Below are 19,351 nucleotides of genomic sequence, written 5' to 3'. Positions count from 1 at the left end.
TTCGACTCATACAATTCAAAATTCTGCATAGGGCCTACTATACTCGTGAGCGTCTGTGGAAGGCGAGACTGATTGAGTCCCCGGACTGTCTGCGATGTGGGGTGGAGATGGGTACGTTGCTCCACACAATGTGGTCGTGTCCTAGGCTGGTTGGCTTCTGGAGGGGTGTGTGGGATTGCCTGTCTGAGGTGCTGAGCTGGACCCTCCCTCGTACCCACCGTCTGGGTCTGCTGCATATTCTAGAGGGGGTTGGTGGCAATATTTACAAGAGGCACCTGCTCCTCCTGGGGCTGGTGGTGGCCAAGAGAGACCTAGCCCGAGCGTGGAAGGATGTGAGACCCCCCCCCCTGAGTGCGTGGAAGGCTGGCTTAGACTTCTGCATGGGTCTGGAACAGCCGATCTTTGAAGCTCGGGGATGCCCCCGGAAGCACTTTAAGATATGGAAAAGATGGGCGGACTACAGGGGCCTGTCACTGGACCCCCCGGCAGAACCAGAGGAAGATCTTTAGCTCACTGTGGCCCGACAGCCCCGTTCCCCCACACATACACTTGCCACATTAGGAATCTTCGTCGACACTGTATATACACACATGCATGGGTTTAGGGTGGGATCCAGGGGAGGGTTCGGGGAGTTGGGTGAGTGGGTAATTTGAAAGATAAAGACGGGGATGATATTTCTTGTATCCTTGTGTTGTAATGATCTCCTGACTGAATACTCAGTCCTATTTTTCTGATTGTATCGGTATGTTTGGTGGTGCCATCCTGATTGCAGGGGGCCACTCTATTACATGTGCTCATCTTTATCAATAAACTTGTTGTGAAAAAAAAAAAAATACCTAAACAAATAGACAGACCGTGGCAGCAATTATTTGAGGATGAATCACAGGATGACTCATTCAGCAAGCAACAATGGCACTCGCTAATATGGGATGCATTTACATATGTCCATCACACAGAACACGACATTTCAACACTAGAGCAGTGTTTGACAGAAACAGAGTCAGTTCCAGAGAGCAAAAGAAGAGGCAGTTTGGGGGGAATGGTGGGAGGAGCTTCTGCGTCAAATCCAAATTCACCAAAACTGATGTTAAAAAGTGATTCTTTTAATTGTCAAGCGCTACTACAGCGGCTCGTGGAGGGCTCACTAACTGTGGACTCCTTTATACAATCACAGAATAGGAGGTACTTAGAGAAAACACTTTCCTTAGCACGAGCAGAGTTAATTAACAAAGCACCCCAGGCCCACTTAGCATATGCTAAGCAAGCCGACGCCCAGACGACCACAGGTAGTTGTGCCCAACTTCCAGAAAAATATGATTGGGAGGTAGGGAAGTTCGGATTCACAGATCCAAATTTAATAACATGGGAGGAGTCTAAGTTGCAGGACACGCTTAAATATGCTATAGATAAATGACAACAATGGAAGCAGCTAATACACACATGTGCAGTAATTGACGTAGCTCACTCTCTGGCCCACTCCATCACCACAGCCAACACAACAGGCAACTCTACGACAACAGAGGTCCCATCACTTATCATGCCCCTACGAGAGATACCGCCACCACCTGGCAACACGCCAAATGATTTAGCATGTGGTTATGTCCCATGGTCAAGGCAGGACATTAGCACTTTCAGCAAAGACTTTCCCCGGCTAAGAGACGAACCAAGGAGATGTTATGAAGAGCTTAGTAGAATGACAGCATTAGGAGGTTTATTGTGGGGAGACCTCGACACGCTATTCAATATCATCATCCCAAAAGACCTTTGGGAAGATTGTAAAAGAAAGGTTGAGTGGCCAGATGTGGAACCAAAGAGGGGCAAAGGAGGGACGCCAGGCCCAGAAGTAGGGGAGTTATACAAAAAAGTAGTGGAACACTTGAAGGAGAAGGTACCTGAAGATAGGGTTGATTGGAGCAAAATTACAAGTACCAAACAGGAGAAAGATGAAAGCGTGAATACATACTTTGACCGCCTCCTGCAAGTAAATAGGCAGAACAGTGGATTGAAAGATCCTATGGGAGATGCCATGCCAGCTCTGGTAACTACATTTGTACAAGGCCTCACGCCACCCATCAGAACACACTTGCAGACTTCTTTTGTCTGCTGGCAACAAGAGCCAATAGAGTAGGTTCTTTCGGCGGCCAAATACTGCTCAGATTTCCAGTCTAGTGCGCAGGCGATGGAGATAGAAAAATTAAAGAAAGAAAAAGTGAGGTTAATGGTAGCACAAGAACTGTTTTATAGCAATAATAGAGGTAGGGAAAGGAGCAGAGGGGGGCGCGAGGCATAGGAAGACAGCAGGCTGGTAGGACACCTTCCTTACCCCGCAGATCAACCTCCCTGCCACCACAAGGAACGGCATGCTTCTATTGCAAGGATCAATGAAACAGAGGAGTGGGCAAAAGAGCAAAATGGCAGGATATGCTTGCCTTCCACCATGCTCCCTTCAATGAGCAGATTGTTCCATGGACCCTCACACGTAGGACGTGATGGCATGATCAGATTTTTTCCCAGTGTTGGTATAACTCAAAATTCCGCCAGACAGCAGAAAGGCTGTGCAAGCAGTGTTCTGTCTGTGCCCAGTACAACACTGGAAAAGGCACCCCAACTGCGCCTGGCCACTTCCCACCTCCCATGGACCATTTGAAAGCCTTCAGCTTGATTTTATAGACATGCCCCCACCCAGTCATATAAATTTGTTTTGGTCATCGTCTGTATGTTTAGCAAATGGATAGAGGCCTACCCCACCAAACATTGTGATGCACAGAGAGTGGCCAAGTGTCTACTTAAGAAGCTATTGCCAAGATTTGGGGTACCCTCCCTCCTGGCGTCCGACAATGGGCCTGCATTCATTTCCAACATCATAAAAGGACTGTGCAAGGGATTGGCCATAAAACAAAGGCTACATTGTGCTTATCACCCACCGGCAGCAGGGGCTGTCGAGCGGAGAAATGGAGTTCTGAAAAATAAAATAGCGAAGATTTGCACGTCAACTGACCTCTCATGGGTAGATGCGCTGCCTTTAGCACTTCTAGCAATGAGATGTACACCAGACAGAGTAACAAAGTTAAGCCCACATGACATAGTATTTGGCAGACCAATGCAAATACCAGGGCATATGTCAACAGCCCCCCTGTCAGTAATGGACGACTTATTATTGTGTTACTGTAAAAAGTTAACCGATGTTTTACGTTACCTCCATTGTCAAGTCCCTTCCAGAGGCCGCGATGCCACCAGCCCAAGATCTGAAAGCCGGGAACTGGATTTGGGTCAAGGCCCACACACGGAGGAATTGCTTGCAGCCAAGATGGAGGGGGCCAAGACAGGTCATTCTGACAACGGCTACAGCTGTCAAGTGTGACGGTATAACTTCGTGGGTCCACGCGTCCCACACGAAAAAAGTAGCACCCGGGGACGGAGAAAGGACGCCACCGATTCAGATACCAGCAGCAGAGCCCAGCCGAGGATACAACCTTCGCTCCCACAGCAAACAGAAACATGAACAAATTGATTAATGGTTAACGGACTGCTGGCTAAATGCAAATGCTCCGGACAGACAGACTTCGATCTGTGTCAATACAAGCCTGTGGACAACGGTCCAGGATACAATTAACCATTTTGTGCCCAGGAAGAGACATAATTGCAATTCTGACATTGCTTGTACCAAGGCCACTATTGCTCAGTGAGCTAATAAGATTAATTTTTAATGACATTGCCTTTCCAACTGGCCCAGAGCAAGTCCCTGAGCAAGAATTAACAGATCTACGTTTTGACATTCTCAATAGTTCTATTTTTGCGATAGAGAGTACTGGTTCTGGCATTATTCAAAACCTTGAACATCATCCATTGTGCCGCTTTTGCAACAGAAGTCACTGATCCTAGACCTGTTCGAGACATTAAAAAAAAAAATAAGGGAAGAGCAGTGGTTAAATGCTTGACTCTAAGGGTCAGCTACCATAGCGCCAAGAGGAAGAAGATCAAAATTAGGGCCTATTCACAAGCCCGAGTGGACCAAGAATAAACTTAGGGCCTATTCACAAGAAGATTGCATAGCATAGGGGAGGGAAAGGTTTGTACAGAGTCATGCAGTCCACTGAAAGACGCACATGTAACTGGAGAGCAGTGATTCTTGCAATATTGTTACCAGTACCAGCACTAATAGTAACAGCAATAATAATAATGTATTCTGCTGAGCTTGAAATTCCACATCTTAATGGAAGGGTGGGGGATGGTAGTGATGGAACTGAGCCAAAAATCCCAAGAGACTATGAACAAAATATGACAATGAACATTACTGATGTGGGGGTGGATGTGAATAAAGGGGACCAAGAAGGATTATGGGATACATACGAGGGGAACCAGTACATAGAAATGTTGAAAATGTATGTGACAATTTTGAATATATCTGACTGCTATGTTTGCACACACCTACCCACCGACGCCACACATAGTTTGAAGTACCACGTACTGCCAGTATCCAAATATGTAGGCTGTGTCCTGTTGCGAGACATGTTACAAAGTCAACACAGCATGTCTGTGTCAGTAACGATAGGTACACCCTCATCTGAAATACTGACTGTTGATCCCAGCGGTAGCAATGGATATAGCTATAGCAGAAGAACAACAGACCCCCATCTCAGACCTAAGAGGATCCCTTGTATGAATATGCAGCCCACTAAGGGAGACTTAGAGATGCTAAAAGGATTTGACAGGGCTTCTAGAAATGAAGAATGGAAAGGCCGAGCAGGCTGGAATGACATGGAAACAGGCCACTTGAAAATGCCAAGGTTCAGGGTGGGGGAAGTTCCAGCCCCCTCCTGCATCCTCAAGGATGAAGTAGTAACACCCAAAAGAGTGCCGGTTTTTCTGAAAGGAGCTACCAGATCATGCACTTTTTTCGGAACTGCTGTCCAAAGACAACTGGAAGGAGTGCATTTCATTTGGATGCACCTTCAAGGAGGTTGCTCAAGGAGAGCAGGGTTTATTTGACTGTGAGGACAGGATAAACAAGATAAAAGGCATACTACCCACAAAGGCAGGTCCCCAGATTTACATGGGATTGAGCAGCTGTAACCACACAACCAGACTAACTCGAGTTAGGAGTCGTGACGAGCCGTCACCAGGTCTGGTAGGTTACAAGGGCCTTTTCTTTGTCTGTGGTCCATGGGCATACTTCTACCTGCCCCCAGGATGGTATGGAAGTTGCTACCTAGCATCCATCATCCCACAGATGACCCACTTCACAAAATTAGTGCCAGCAGAAAAGACAGAATTGACACTGGTTAGGGCCAAGAGAACGGCCGCTTGAGTAGACCACGTGTTAACAGGTGTTGGGGCAATGATCCCAGTACTAGGCAATATCTATACCTCAGAACGGATACACCACTTATCCAGGATGATTGAGGATCTAGCGGACTCTACCACTGATGCCTTAGGAAATATAACAGAAGAGCTCACCTCCATGAGGGCTGTCGTAATACAAAACAGGATTGCTCTCAATATGATTCTGGCCAAGGAGGGAGGAGTCTGTTCTGTCCTCCATGAGGCATCTTCCCCAGCATCTTCCCTGGCTCAGAGCCAATGCTGTGTATTCATTCCGGATAACAGTGGGAATATAATCAAAGCCATAAAAAAGATTAAAGACATTAGAGATGAGGCCCACGGTATACACACAGGTAGCCTATGGGAAGATGTGATGAACTGGTTCACAGGCTGGGGCTCATGGATACTTGAGGCAGTTATAATAGTGGTACCAGCCCTTTTGACACTGTGCCTCCTGATAAAAATATGCCCATCTTGTTGTGCAGCAATTTCCAGCTCCTGTGCCAACTGCATATTCAGGAAAGGTGGTTCACCACACCACATACATAAAGATGAGGATGAGGGACAGGAGATGATAAAGATGGATAACTTCTGATTAACATATGATTTAGTATCAGATTTGGGGATGACGAAGCAGACATTTATATGATACCAAATACATATGTTTTCAGGCCTATAGTCTTCTTTGAGCTACTAAAGAAAGACATCAGCAGAAATCCACAAAATGGTCGCACGCTCCATTTTGTGTGTCAAGTCAGTCTCAGTCAGCTGCAACGTGCAAAGCAACGCAAGGCTTCCGAGAACAAACACGCCAGCTTCCAGCTTCCAGCTTTCAGCTTGCTATTGCCAAATATCAAATTTTCAGTAAATGATGTCGACATGACCTGCAGGCCTGGCCGGTCAAGTACGTGCTAAGTCCACGTATACTAGAGACACAGATTTCACCTTTAGGGGAAAACCCAAATCTGCTCTTGTAGATGACACGTGGGCAGCAACATTAGGGTATAGACATACTTCGAGCCTTAAAAGGGAATCACACCATATGTGCACTTCACTGATTGGTCCAGCAGGTCATAGCCTGATCCAGATTACGTATGCTATGATGCCCATCCTGTGGGGCCTTATACCTATAAAATGTCTCTGCACTGTCATACCAATTGGGCACTCAGTAAGCTTTGCTGAGGTCTCCGTGCTGCACGTATATTGCATTGTGATTGCATTCTGATTGGGTTCCCAATAAATCTTGCAAACAAATGTGCTGAGAGCGAATTGTTTATTTTACTGTTGCCATTGATCTTTTTATTTCCGCAGTTACATACTGAGCTTCTACATTTGGTGGAGAATGCGGACCCATTACAACTGAATGGCTACACCGACGGAGCGGACACTGGTGATCGGACCCTTGGCACCCTTCTGAGGGCAGGGATTTGAGGTGATAACTTTCTGTTTGTTTATCTCTCCCCGGCCTGGTTGGTTGCTGTAGGGGGTCGGATCCGGTGGATGGTCTGTTTGTGGCCTCTCTGTTGTCTTTGGTGTTGTCCTGCTCTTTTCAGTAAATGATGTCGACATGACCTGCAGGCCTGGCCGGTCAAGTACGTGCTAAGTCCACGTATACTAGAGACACAGATTTTACCTTTAGGGGAAAACCCAAATCTGCTCTTGTAGATGACACGTGGGCAGCAACATTAGGGTATAGACATACTTCGAGCCTTAAAAGGGTATCACACCACATGTGCACTTCACTGATTGGTCCAGCAGGTCATAGCCTGATCCAGATTACGTATGCTATGATGCCCATCCTGTGGGGGCTTATACCTATAAAATGTCTCTGCACTGTCATACCAATTGGGCACTCAGTAAGCTTTGCTGAGGTCTCCTTGTTGCACGTATATGGCATTGTGATTGCATTCTGATTGGGTTCCCAATAAATCTTGCAAACAAATGTGCTGAGAGCGAATTGTTTATTTTACTGTTGTCATTGATCTTTTTATTTCCGCAGTTAAATACTGAGCTTCTACAATGTTAGCAACTTCAGATGCCCATAACAAGGCAAACCAAGCTGGCATCATTCCACACACCCAACAGTTGGTGACATTCGTAGCATTATGGGTGTGGTGCAACATTTGAATAAATGTGTTATTGAGGTAGTATTGTCGGTGCTGCTGCTCATGATAAGGAAGAGTATAATAATGGTGCTCAATGGGAACATGAGTAGTGACAATCAACACATTTCGAGCAGGAGTTACTCCCTCTATTACCCATGTTATCGTAGCAATGATGATAACAATGGAAGTGAGTCCAACAATAAACATAGTCTTTCGACCACAAACTCTCGCAGCAGTCGATCTCTTTTCTGCAGACATTTTCACTTCGATTTTGAAAAATAAAACTGATGGAGTGCTAAGGTCCTGGGCAGCCGTTGATTTATTCACTGAGGGTTGAGACGAGTACTGCAATGTCCCCCCCTTTTGTAGCTCAGCCTTTCACGAACCCAGGACGGCGACTTAACCAGTCTTTTTCAGCAACGCAGTCTTTGTTTTTCAGGTCGCAGCTGATATCGATTTGTTCCATGGATTGTATGTTCTGGAAAGACTTCCTCAGTTTCTGTAGGTGATGCAACTTGGCCTCTCTCTGTGTCAAGGATGTTGCGATGATCCTTCAGCATAGCAGGTTCTAACAAGGCAGACGGCACCTTCTTACAATGAGTGGAATGCACCCAATGTTTTCAGTTGGTCACTTGGACCACAATTATGGTGGCCAGTAGAATTTGCTTGGGTCCACGCCACCTTAGTTCTAGGCTGCTTGACCGCTGGAAAACTTTGACCATCACATGGTTGCCGGGCCGTAGATCATGACCATCACCTTGCAACCTGTCAGGAAGAGCTTCTCGGACCAGTTAATGAATTGAAAGCAAGCTGTCAGTCAACTGAGACAAGTAGTAGCTCATTAACACATAAGGTGCATCATGTATAGGGTGTGGCTTAGGAATCCCCCAAATATTCATTGACCTCACAAATACCACCTCATATGGTGTGAGGCCAGATTGTGTATGTGGTATGGACCCAATGGAAAGCAAAGCCAAGGGCAGTGCATCAGGCCATTTCAAAGAGGTGGAAGCCAGAATTTTAGCAAGTTTCAATTTCAACGTAGTCTTAACGTTCCACCAACCCTGCTGACTGCGGATGAAAAGCTGCATGAAACTTTTGCTTAATCCCCAATCCTTTCAAGACATACTCAACAACCTGCCCAATGAAATGAGGTCCGTTGTCACTCCACAGGACTCAACAAATGCCAAATCTGGGGAAGAACTCCTTTAGGAGCACCTTTGCTGTAGTAAGAGCTGTATTATCTTTCGTAGCGTATGCCTCGATCCATTTACTAAAGGCACAGACCACCACTAAGACATACTTCAGATTATTACAGTGTTCTAGCTGGATGTAATCCATTTGCAGAACCTCAAAAGGTGCAGTTGGTGTGGCAAACCCTCCTGTTGGAGTTTGTGTTCTCTTTCCAGGAATATACTGGAGACAAATCAGACAAGACTGGACTAACTTTTTAGCTATGCCGGCAATATCTGGATGGTCCCAAACCTGCATAAGTAGCTTTGTTATTGAGGATGCTCCAACATGTGCCAGCCCATGTGCCATGTGAACCATAGGATGTAAATAGGCTGTGGGCAATCTCCACTTCGTCATGTCTTTATTCCTCCAACAGCCCTCATCAATCAATGTTCCCTACTTAGACCATTGGTCCAATTCTTCAGCAGAGGCAGATTGCTGCATGTCCAGCACGTCTTGCCTGGCATCATGCCAAGGTTCATCCTGTGACTTAACCACTTACATAGATGTAGTGCTTCGCTGCATTGCAGTCTCACGGGCTGTGTGATCCGCAAAGGCATTGCCCTGTCCTATTTTATCAGTCCCTGTTTTGTGTGCACTACACTTAACAATCACTATTTTTCTAGGATATCTCAAAGCAGTTAAGAGATTATGCACTAGTTCTCCATGCACTATTTGTGTCCCGTGTGATGTAAGGAAGCCTCTTTCCTTCCAAAGTAGCCCATAATCGTGAACTACCCCAAAGGCATATCAGTATAGATATTAAAAGACAAATCAGTGCTAAGTTCACATGCTCTTGTGAGGGCTATCAGCTCAGCTGCCTGAGCTGAGTTCTGTGGCATGCGAGCTGTCTCAACTACAGTCTGAAGTGTCGTAATTGCGTAATTGCATAAGCAGCAGATGTTGTGCCATCAGGCAATTTCAAGCAAGACCCGTCAACCCACCGTTCCCCATCAACACTAGAAAGGGACGTATCTTGTAGGTCAACACAACCCTTTGTTTGCTCTTCAGTAAGAAATATACAATCATGTGATTCTTGTGACTGAGGCTGAGTAGCTGGAAATTGCAATAATGTAGCAGGGTTTAGAGTCGAACATCTTTTCAATGTGATATGAGGGGCTAAAAGTGTCAATTCGTAACCTGTCAAGCGAGCACTAGTTAAGTGTTGCATTTTTTGTTTGGTTCAGAAAGGGCACTAACACAAGCAATCTGTGAGACAAGACTATTCCCTCCCTCTGATGTATGGACATAGCTGTCGCCGCTACCACTCAAAAACACCCAGGCAACGTACGAGCAACTGGATCAAGGACAGCTGAAAAATAGGCACAAGGACGCTGCCTGGGTTTTGACGGAGAGAGCGCAACAGTCCCTCTCATGTCAGTGTGAAGGCCTTAGTGTAGTCTGGAGTTCCTAATACTGGTTCAGAGCAAAGAGCTTGACGTAACTTCTGAAAAGCATTCTGACGTTCAGTAGTCCATGGGAAGGGCATCGGGGTGTCTTTAGTCAAAAGGGCCAACAAAGGTTTAATGATGTGAGACAAACTAGGAATCCACTACCTACAGAAAGAAGTAAGGCCAATCAGTGCAGGAACATCCTTCTGAGTAAAGGGCACAGGCATATCTAAAATAGCTTGAATGTGATCTAGTGTGAGTGCACGTCCCTCCTTAGACAAGAGGTGACCTAAGTAGGTAACCTGCTGTCTACAATACGGCAATTTCTTTCGAGAAACCTTGTGATGATGGGATGCAAGAAATTAAAGTAATAAAAGTGTTCCTTTTTCACACTGTTCAGTGGTATCAGCTGCCAACAAGATGTCATTGACATATTGAATAAGAGCCACCCCTTTTGGTACAGGGAAAGAATCATGCTGTCTTTTCAATGCCTGGTTATAAATGCTAGGACTTTCTGTATACCCTTGTGAAGCTCTACAAAATCTGAAGGATCGATTATTCAAAGTGAAGCTGAACAAGTAACTGCTGTCAGAGGCAATATTATACAGATTTGTACTCGTCCAAAAGTGGGGATCTAGAAGAGGAGATTTTAGACTACCTGGAACATATTGAGCTCCCCACCCTCACGAACACGCACAGAGAATTTCTAATGCTTCCAATGGAGAAGGATGAAATTGTGGAGGCTCTCGCGAGCATGAAACCTGGAAGTGCCCCAGAGGCGGATGGGCTCACGGTAGGTTTCTATAAAGCGTTTTTAGATTTACTGCTCCCACACCTGGCGGCACTGCTTGACGACCTGTGTGAGTCAGGAGGCTTGCCACAGTCGATGAGGGAGGCAATTTTGGTGGCTATCCCCAAACCGGGTAAGTCACTGGATGAATGAAGCTCATACCGACCCCTCTCCTGAATAAATGTGGACACCAAGATATTTACTAAAGTACTGCGCTCCTAGCTCCGATGTTCATTGCGCCGGAACAGGCGGGATTCATCCCGAGCAGGAACCTCACATACAACATACGCACTGTCTTTGGAACAATGCAGCACGTAAAGCAGGACACTAAAGCAGTTGCGGTATTCCTCGACATGGAGAAGGCCTTCGACTCAGTGGATTGGCCCTTCATGCGGCAGTTGTTAACAAGGATGGGGTTGGGATTGGTGTTTTTGCAAATGATAGGTACCCTGTACAATAGACACATGGCAAGGATTCGCCTGGAAAACCTGGTCACAGATTCCTTTCCCATATCGAGAGGGACCCGACAGGGCTGCCCACTGGCTCCCCTGCTGTATGCCCTGGTGGCAGAGCCGTTGGCGTGTGCGCTGCGTGAATACCATGGGCACGAGGGCATTGGCTTCCCTACCTACAGGATTGTAGTCTCCATGTACGCAGATGACACATTGTTGTACGTCCGAGTCCCTGAAAACAACTTATGTTATGTTATGTTAGACTCATTTATTATGCGCACAGATGCTCCAGCGAAGGAGCGTCCTGGCGCCCGACAAGGTAGCAACACAACACAACTAGACAAAACAGAGCAGAGAGAATTCAAGGAAACAAGAAAGTTTTTATCTGCGGTACTTTGAGAAGTGGTGCACTATGGTGCACTTTCTGGCCTGAGTGTGACCTGGACAAAGTCCATGGCCTTCCCCCTCCCCCCGGCCACGCAGGAATTTGAAATGAAGTTTCCGCTGCAATGGACTACCGACTCGGTTTGATATTTGGGAATCCGGCTACATACTGACTCCGAGATAGTGTTCAGAGAAAACTACGGCGTGGCCATTAGTAAATTAGAGGATGATGTAGAAGCCTGGTGCAGACTCCCACTTTCTCTTCTGGGTCACATCTCTATCATGAAGACGGTATTGCTGCCTAGGCTGTTGTTCCTATTTACGAATCTCCGGATGGTCCTCCCTCGAGTCTTCTTCCAAAGATTGAATTAAATTATGATAAAACTTGCGTGGGAGGGTAAGCAAGCGCGGGTACGGTGGGGGGTGAATATGTTACCATACATTATGGGGGCCTGGGCGCCCCAGACTTTGAGCTTTATTACAGGGTCGCACAGGGGGCACATATGCATACCTGGATACACGAAGACTCGAATATCCCACATGTCCGCATGGAAAAGCTTTTTGCAGACCCACTCCCCCTAGCAGCAACGATATTCAAAGCAGTTGACCGCAGAACCGGAATCTTAGATTCTATCACTGCCACTAATCATGCATGGCACAGCCTTCTGAAGCAACAGGGGGGGGGGCATTGTTGTATTCGCCAAGTATGCCGGTAGACTGGGCCCAATGGCTGACCCCTGCAGAGATAAGTGCATTACACAAAATGAATATTCTGATAGCGGGGGATTTATTCCGAGACGGGAAGGCTAAGACCTGGGACCAGGCCATGGAGACCGGGGAGAGGACTCACTACTACAACGATTCCAATTTTACAGGGTGTGCAGGGCCCTATTGGAACAGCTGGCCCGCCAAGGGGTGGAGGACACGCAACACGATGGCACAACATGATTTTTCTAGGGGTCTGATGGATATAGCTTGAACTGAATGGAGCCTATGGGGAGCGCCTAACATGGAGAGTAATTATGTAGGGCGGTGGAGGGGGGATGGGTGAGGTGTTAGGGAGACGGAGCAGGGAGTGGGTGGGGGTAAATCGGGGGTATACCAGAGGGACAATAGAGGGGGTGCAATGAATATATCAAGGGGTTCACATGCTGAGCTGACTGGGAGGGATATACCACTATGCCATAGTGATGGAGATATGTGTATTGAGCGCTGCCTGCCCATAGTCGGGTTGTTGGCTTTAAGGCTGTGCATTTACTGGACGGTAGACATAATTCCTACAGCATCCAAGTAACGCACTGTGTACGAGTGTATGGGGGGTTCTGCTATATGGTTGTTGTGAATATGAATCCTAAAACCCAATAAAAATATATTTTTTTAAAAAGTAACTGCTGTCAGGATGAATATGTATCGAGAAGAAAGCATTCTTCAAATCAATCACACTGAATGCAGTTGCAGTAGGAGGAACCATAGTAAGAAATGTCGTAATGTCAGAGAAAACCGGGTATTGGGGTACTACGATCTTATTAACTTCTCGCAGGTCAATGATAAATCTATAAACCTTAGAATCAGTGTCCTTTTTCAAAATTGGGAAGAATAGGGCTATTAAAGATATTATAGGGGACTTCTTACACAACTCCCACTCCAATCATTTCCTGCACAATGTGTATCAATCCTTCTTTACCTTCTCAAGAGATTTTATATTGGGGTAATCAAGGCAATGAAGCACCTTCTTTTACTTGAATATGCAGTGGACGGATAACCATTTGTCCCACCTGGGTATCAGATGTAGCCCACAAAGTGCTAGGGACCAATTCCAGAGCAACATCCTCCTTAATGAGACAAGACCTTTCAACCATGAGATAGTTGTCATTCAAAATAACTTGCACACCTTCTGGGAAACAAAAGATTTGAAGCAGGAAAATGTTTAAGCATATCGATTCCCACAATGTTATACGGGCTGGTAGGGGAAAGCAGAAATGGACATGTTGCAGTGAATTTATCAAGACTAAATGCAAGTGGCTGTGATAGTGGGCTAAGGGAAGGTGTCCCATCGAATCCTATTGATGTTATCATTGCACCAGACACGGGAGCCCTAGGAACCAATTCTTTAGACAGAACACTACGAGCCGCTCCAGTATTGACCAGAAAGCGATCAGTAGAATCTAAGATGTTTGCATAGACATAGAGACCCTCTAATCTACTGGGACTTCAAACGGTTCCTTACCCCATCGTAAGCATTCCTATGCATATTCTGAATCCTTAGTGCCATCAGCCAAATAATCAGACATTTGGTATTGGTTCTGTCTGTCAAAAGTATTAAAAGAAGTAGGATTACCTCCAGCTGGCTCATTTCTGATATGACTATCCATGCTTCTGTCTTGTGTATTGGTTTCACCTTTGCACCGTGTTAAGTTAGCATGTGCTTGTTAGAAGTTAAACGCCATTTTTCCTTTTCTGCTGCCTCTGCACACAACACATTTTGTTATTACAGCTTTTCGCCTAGTTAGGTATTTTGCTTTACACAAGAATAACATGTTTGCTTATAATATCTGCCTTGCTTGGTAAGCTATGTCTGTACAGTGAGTGCCGAGGCCTTCAAGGTTATGTCAACACAGCGCTTATTGTTTGGATTGATCAGCGCACAGAGTAGACATAATATGGATTCAGCTGTGGCCAACTTTGGGTTTAGGCACGATTAATAATGCACTGTATGAAGCAGGAGACACACACTTGATAAATATCCGTATGCAGAGAGTTGGTCCAGGAAATGATATGATCCATTACTGCTGAACCCAAAGGTATGGGCCCGCTCTTCTAGACCCAAAGAGACCTTTTGTAGATATAATATAATATACCACCTAGGGAGTTCTATTTAAACCTTTTTCCTTTAGCATTTTAACATGCTTTCACCCTTTGTTTTTTATGGAATAGTAACCATGCTGTTAACCTTGTTCCTTATAATATGTTTGCTTGTATTAGCTAAGATACTGCGTTTGAGAACACTGCATTAGAAATAAACATTTCAAACTCGCACGTGTCCTCATTGACTCCTCGTTCTGGATTAGTATAACAAAACAGTGTTCATGTGTTCCACGTTACCTGAGGTGTTCTAAGTCCATGTTCTGGGTTGTCTAAATCATTGGGGTTTTATAAGTACCAATGAGACACTGATAGCTAGTCTGGTAGGGGATTTTGGATGCTGAGGTGAGTTTTGGCACACTCTAATTCACTGAGGTTCCAAGTCTCTATGCACAGTTCTGTATATGAGCAGAAATCCCTGCTACACTTCCCCTATTTCCTATATTCTCTGGGCGGCTTCTCATACTGCCTCTACCTCGCTGATACTGCTGACCTCGCAAAAGGGGGCACCCTGAACGCCAATGTCCAAACTCCTTACAATACACACATTGATCAGAAGACAAAGTTGTTTGAGGGAAAGGGGGTACACCAGCATGATACGTCGCTCGTCCACCTCTCGCGTTACTGCTAAATGGTGGACCCTAGACTTGAGCCAACATAACTTTCGATTTCTAATTCTTAACCTTTTGATCCTCCTTGCCTTTTGCTTCCAATTCTTGACCCTCATAATACTGGGCCATAGTCAAAAGGGAGACTGGGGAAGACGTAGTCCATGAACTCTCACTGGCCTTTAGGCGACTAGCTATTCCTGGCAACATGTTCGCGACAAATTTGTCGACGAACAGAAGCTTACCCGTGTCATCTGTTAATGACTGCCCACTAAAGTCATGGAATGTCTCTTCGAATCGTGTAAAGAAATCAGAAACAGATTCATCCATTTTCTGCTTACAGGACCCTAATGTAGTCCAATCTATTTTCTTGGGGGTATGAGAGTTTTCAACTTAGTTACAATAGCTTTGGGAAGATCTTATATTACTTGTTGTGGTTTCTGCGCAGGCTCTCTAGCAATATCCATTCCCTCTAAATTCACCCAAGTATCACCATATGATACATTATCATCTATCTTCTGAATCGATCTCTACATGTCAGGGGGTAAAATAAGTCCAAAGAACATATCAATATCAGGCAATGTCATAGTACAAGAACTAATAGCTCCTTCTACCTCTTCATAAAAAGCAGCTGGATTTTTGCGTGGATCAGGCAAAGCAGCTTTAAGAACCATAACGTTTGCTCTACTCCAAGGGGTATAGACCCAATTATAAATAAAATATCCCTTTGCATCATCTGAAGTTTTATTATCACTAGTTCCTGCACCCTTTGGAGGAACATACAAGGGCGCAGCTTCACGCATCGGTTTTATATTGACTACAGGATTACAAGTATCTGTTTCTGTCCCTACAGCTCCTTCTCAGTATACTGGGATCTGAAGTGTTTGCTCAGCTGCTGCTTTCTCAGCTGCCTTTTGCTCCTCTCGGAATTGAAATACCTCAGTGCACAACTTAACCACTCGCCTAATTAAATCGGACACTTGTGAAGAAAGAAAGGTGCCATCATATAACTCTTCAGCATTTATATCAGCAGGTTCTACAGTATCAGAATATTTTCTATATCTAACTAATATCTCGCAAGTAAATGTTTCTGAAAAATACACGTGCTCTAGATCTGACCATTGCTGAATCGTTGCACAAATCTCTGCAACAGAGTCATTCCCATAAGCTGCTTTACAGGAAGCGGATCTAAGAGTGGCCTTACGATCAGTGGTCAAAGTAGAGCGAGCTGACCGCCCGTCAAATTTATCCTTATCTTTCTCGTTTGCAGATAATTGCTCGTCATTGGAAACTTCAGTCTCAGGAGCACTAGGGAATTTATACAGGGCGGGGGTCTATCTAACAAACTAGAATAATCTTGTGGTTTATGAAGCATGGGATAAAGGGGTCGCCAAATTGGGGACTGGCTAGTTACCTGTAAAGGACACTCCCTTTCTTCTTTCTCTTTAATTTCCATCATCTCTTTATTTTTTATTTCCGGGCCTTCTGGAAGATTGTCTTGCGCTGTTCTTTTTATGCTATAGCTTCTTCCCTCCTCGCTCTAATTCACCTCTTTCACCCACATTTGTACACACTCAAACATAGCCTGACGGCTTTTCTTCTTTGCCAAACACTGCTCGACATGCTGAATCTTTTTAAGGTCAAACAACCCATTTACTGGCCATCATAGATCAGGATCCTTTTTGGTGTATCTGTTCCACAATGTACTAAACATTATGGAAGTAATACCGTATTTAATGTACATAAACATATTAGGCGTTCCATCTAGGGGAGCTGATTGAGTACTTTCTAAATCCATATTGGTACCACCAAGACAGCAACACACTCTACGCAGTGCGCTAGGAGCAGGCATGCCAAACATATTACAATGCGATATAATATCATAGCCAAGGCGTATTTATCCTGATAATTATCCAAAAGTAGAGAAAAATCTCCTCATTACCTGCCTTTATTTACTGCAGCAAACAAACAAACAAACCAGAATCTTGGCCAAGCTAATCCAAACCAAGAGTGTGGATACAACGACCGTACCAAACCAAAGTCTCCAACCTCCACCTGCCAAGCTCTGTGTGTCTTAACGGTCGTTTCAAAATACTCACGCCAAAGGAGATCTCAGTCGTGACCGGCCATCACTTAGGGGGTCAGATCGGGAAAACCGGAGAAGCACGTTGGTCTGCAAAGACAAAGGGTCTCCTTGTGCAGTGTACCTCCTCAGTGGATTCCTGCCCTTCGTCACAACTACACTTTCGGATGGCCACGTCTCCGATGAGTCCCTGTTCGGGTGCCAATTTGTGGAATAAAAAGCCTTTTTAGGGGCTCACTGATACACTGATTCTTAAACCAACAAAGAAGAGATTGGAACAGGGTATTTAATATTCACTCATAAGAGGGACTACATCGATACATCACCCACGGGCACTGTATGAAGTAGTACAAGGAGTACAGAAACCAGGGGTCTTTTATATGCATTTGTTGCTTGGTCAGCATGAGACCAAGGGGAGGTACTGGCACATACAAGAATAGTTGGCTTTGTGGCAGACCAGCATGGCTGCTTGCTAGGGCTTCTCCTCAACCCTCCTATCCTGCATCATCGATCCACTGCACAGATCCGGTCCTTAGATGCCAAATCGCAAACCTGAGGCAAAGCGGTGCCCAACCTTATAACCCTGATCAATAACGGACATCGTGTGCTGGAGATATCCTGGGTCGGAATTTTGAGGCCCGAGGCGAGGGCAAGCCGGGACCTCAAGTAGAAGAGCCTGCCGTCCTTAACGTTGAAGGTGCAGCGTGCTCCCCTTCTCCATCCCCGGGGATCCAGGAACCAAGACAGCGAGGCTCAGCGACGCCTCTGAACGCCCAGTACCAGTGGCGCTGCTGCCCCATATCTTCGACTGAGACCCGCTGCTGGATGTTGGGGCAGGCGGGGCTGGATCAGGCCCGACCGATGAATCAGCGTGATCTGGGCGACTGTCGACAGTGCAGTTGCTGCACCCTGCTGCCGCGTGACGGGAGCCACATCTGAGGGGTTGTGGTAACAGCCTTGCCATTTCCTTACGCGCGACGTCACCTGCTGTGCCTGCGATCATCACAGCAGCGCATCCCTTTACCGGCAACCCGCTCTGATGTCATCTTAATGCTACCCCGGCTATTGAGTGCGACGTCTGCATTGTGAGGATTGCGGGCCCCGGTCCTGTGGCTTTATTGGCTTGGGCCACCCCCAGCATACCGTGTTGTTTCCTGTACAGGCCAGTGGGACCCTAGGATTGCCTTTCCTGGTGTGGGTAGGCAACACGCCCCCATAAAAGAGGCCCTGAAAGTGCCACCTGCTGGGACACTGTGCATTGTCCCCCCTTCCATCTTTGCCCTCCTCTGCCTCCTCCATCTGAGGTACGACACCAGACCTGTGTTGGGGACTGTTAGATTTGGGGGTCTCTGGTTGGCACAGGTATGCACTTGTGACAAGCAGGGACCCTTTCCTCCAGTCAGGGTAAGGGACTCACTCCTCAGAATAACCCCTACTCACCCTCTAGGTAGCGTGGCGCGAGTAGACAAGGCTAATCTTCAGGGCATTTAACTAGTTAAACATTTATGATCATACAAAGTAAAACAATGACCCACCACAAATGGACACCAGGCGTAGTTATGTATCAAAAATACGTAGGCTTCATGTAAAAATATATAGATAATGCAGGCTTAATACAAGACCAGTATAACGGTATTAAAAGGAGGCCACAGTGCTTTGTAATAAAAGAGTTCTTTCAAATGCTTCAAAAAGGCTTAATTCCCAAGTTCTGTTAACTTAAAAACTGTCCCACGACACTCCAAGCGAGGTTCCGCTCTTTGGATGGGTTTGTTAGAGGCTGTGCGCTTCGTAGCGCTCTCTCGCGCTCTGTGCGCGTCGAACAGAAAAGCCCTACCAAGTCCCACGCGCCTCGCGGTATGCTGCGTACGGCGCGGATGGTTCACAATGGGGGCACGAGTCATAGGCTCTAGTGCGACTCGTACCTCGGGGATAGAACAACAGGTGTAATGCAAGACCACCCCAACGTTGCGGACCCGGGTCCGATGTGGACACATGACTCGGTTCTAGTCGTACAGTACCTTCGGGGAATCTTTGATGGTTCGGGCATACTACAAAGCGTACTTCTTTAGGATGCGATCCGTACCTCTTCAGGATACAAGGGGTACTTCTTTTAGGAGGCGA

This window comes from Lissotriton vulgaris, chromosome 3_1 (assembly GCF_964263255.1).
Source record: "Lissotriton vulgaris chromosome 3_1, aLisVul1.2, whole genome shotgun sequence".
Taxonomy (NCBI): domain Eukaryota; kingdom Metazoa; phylum Chordata; class Amphibia; order Caudata; family Salamandridae; genus Lissotriton; species Lissotriton vulgaris.
The sequence above is the reverse complement of the archived record's forward strand: the minus strand, read 5'-3'. Positions refer to the sequence as shown.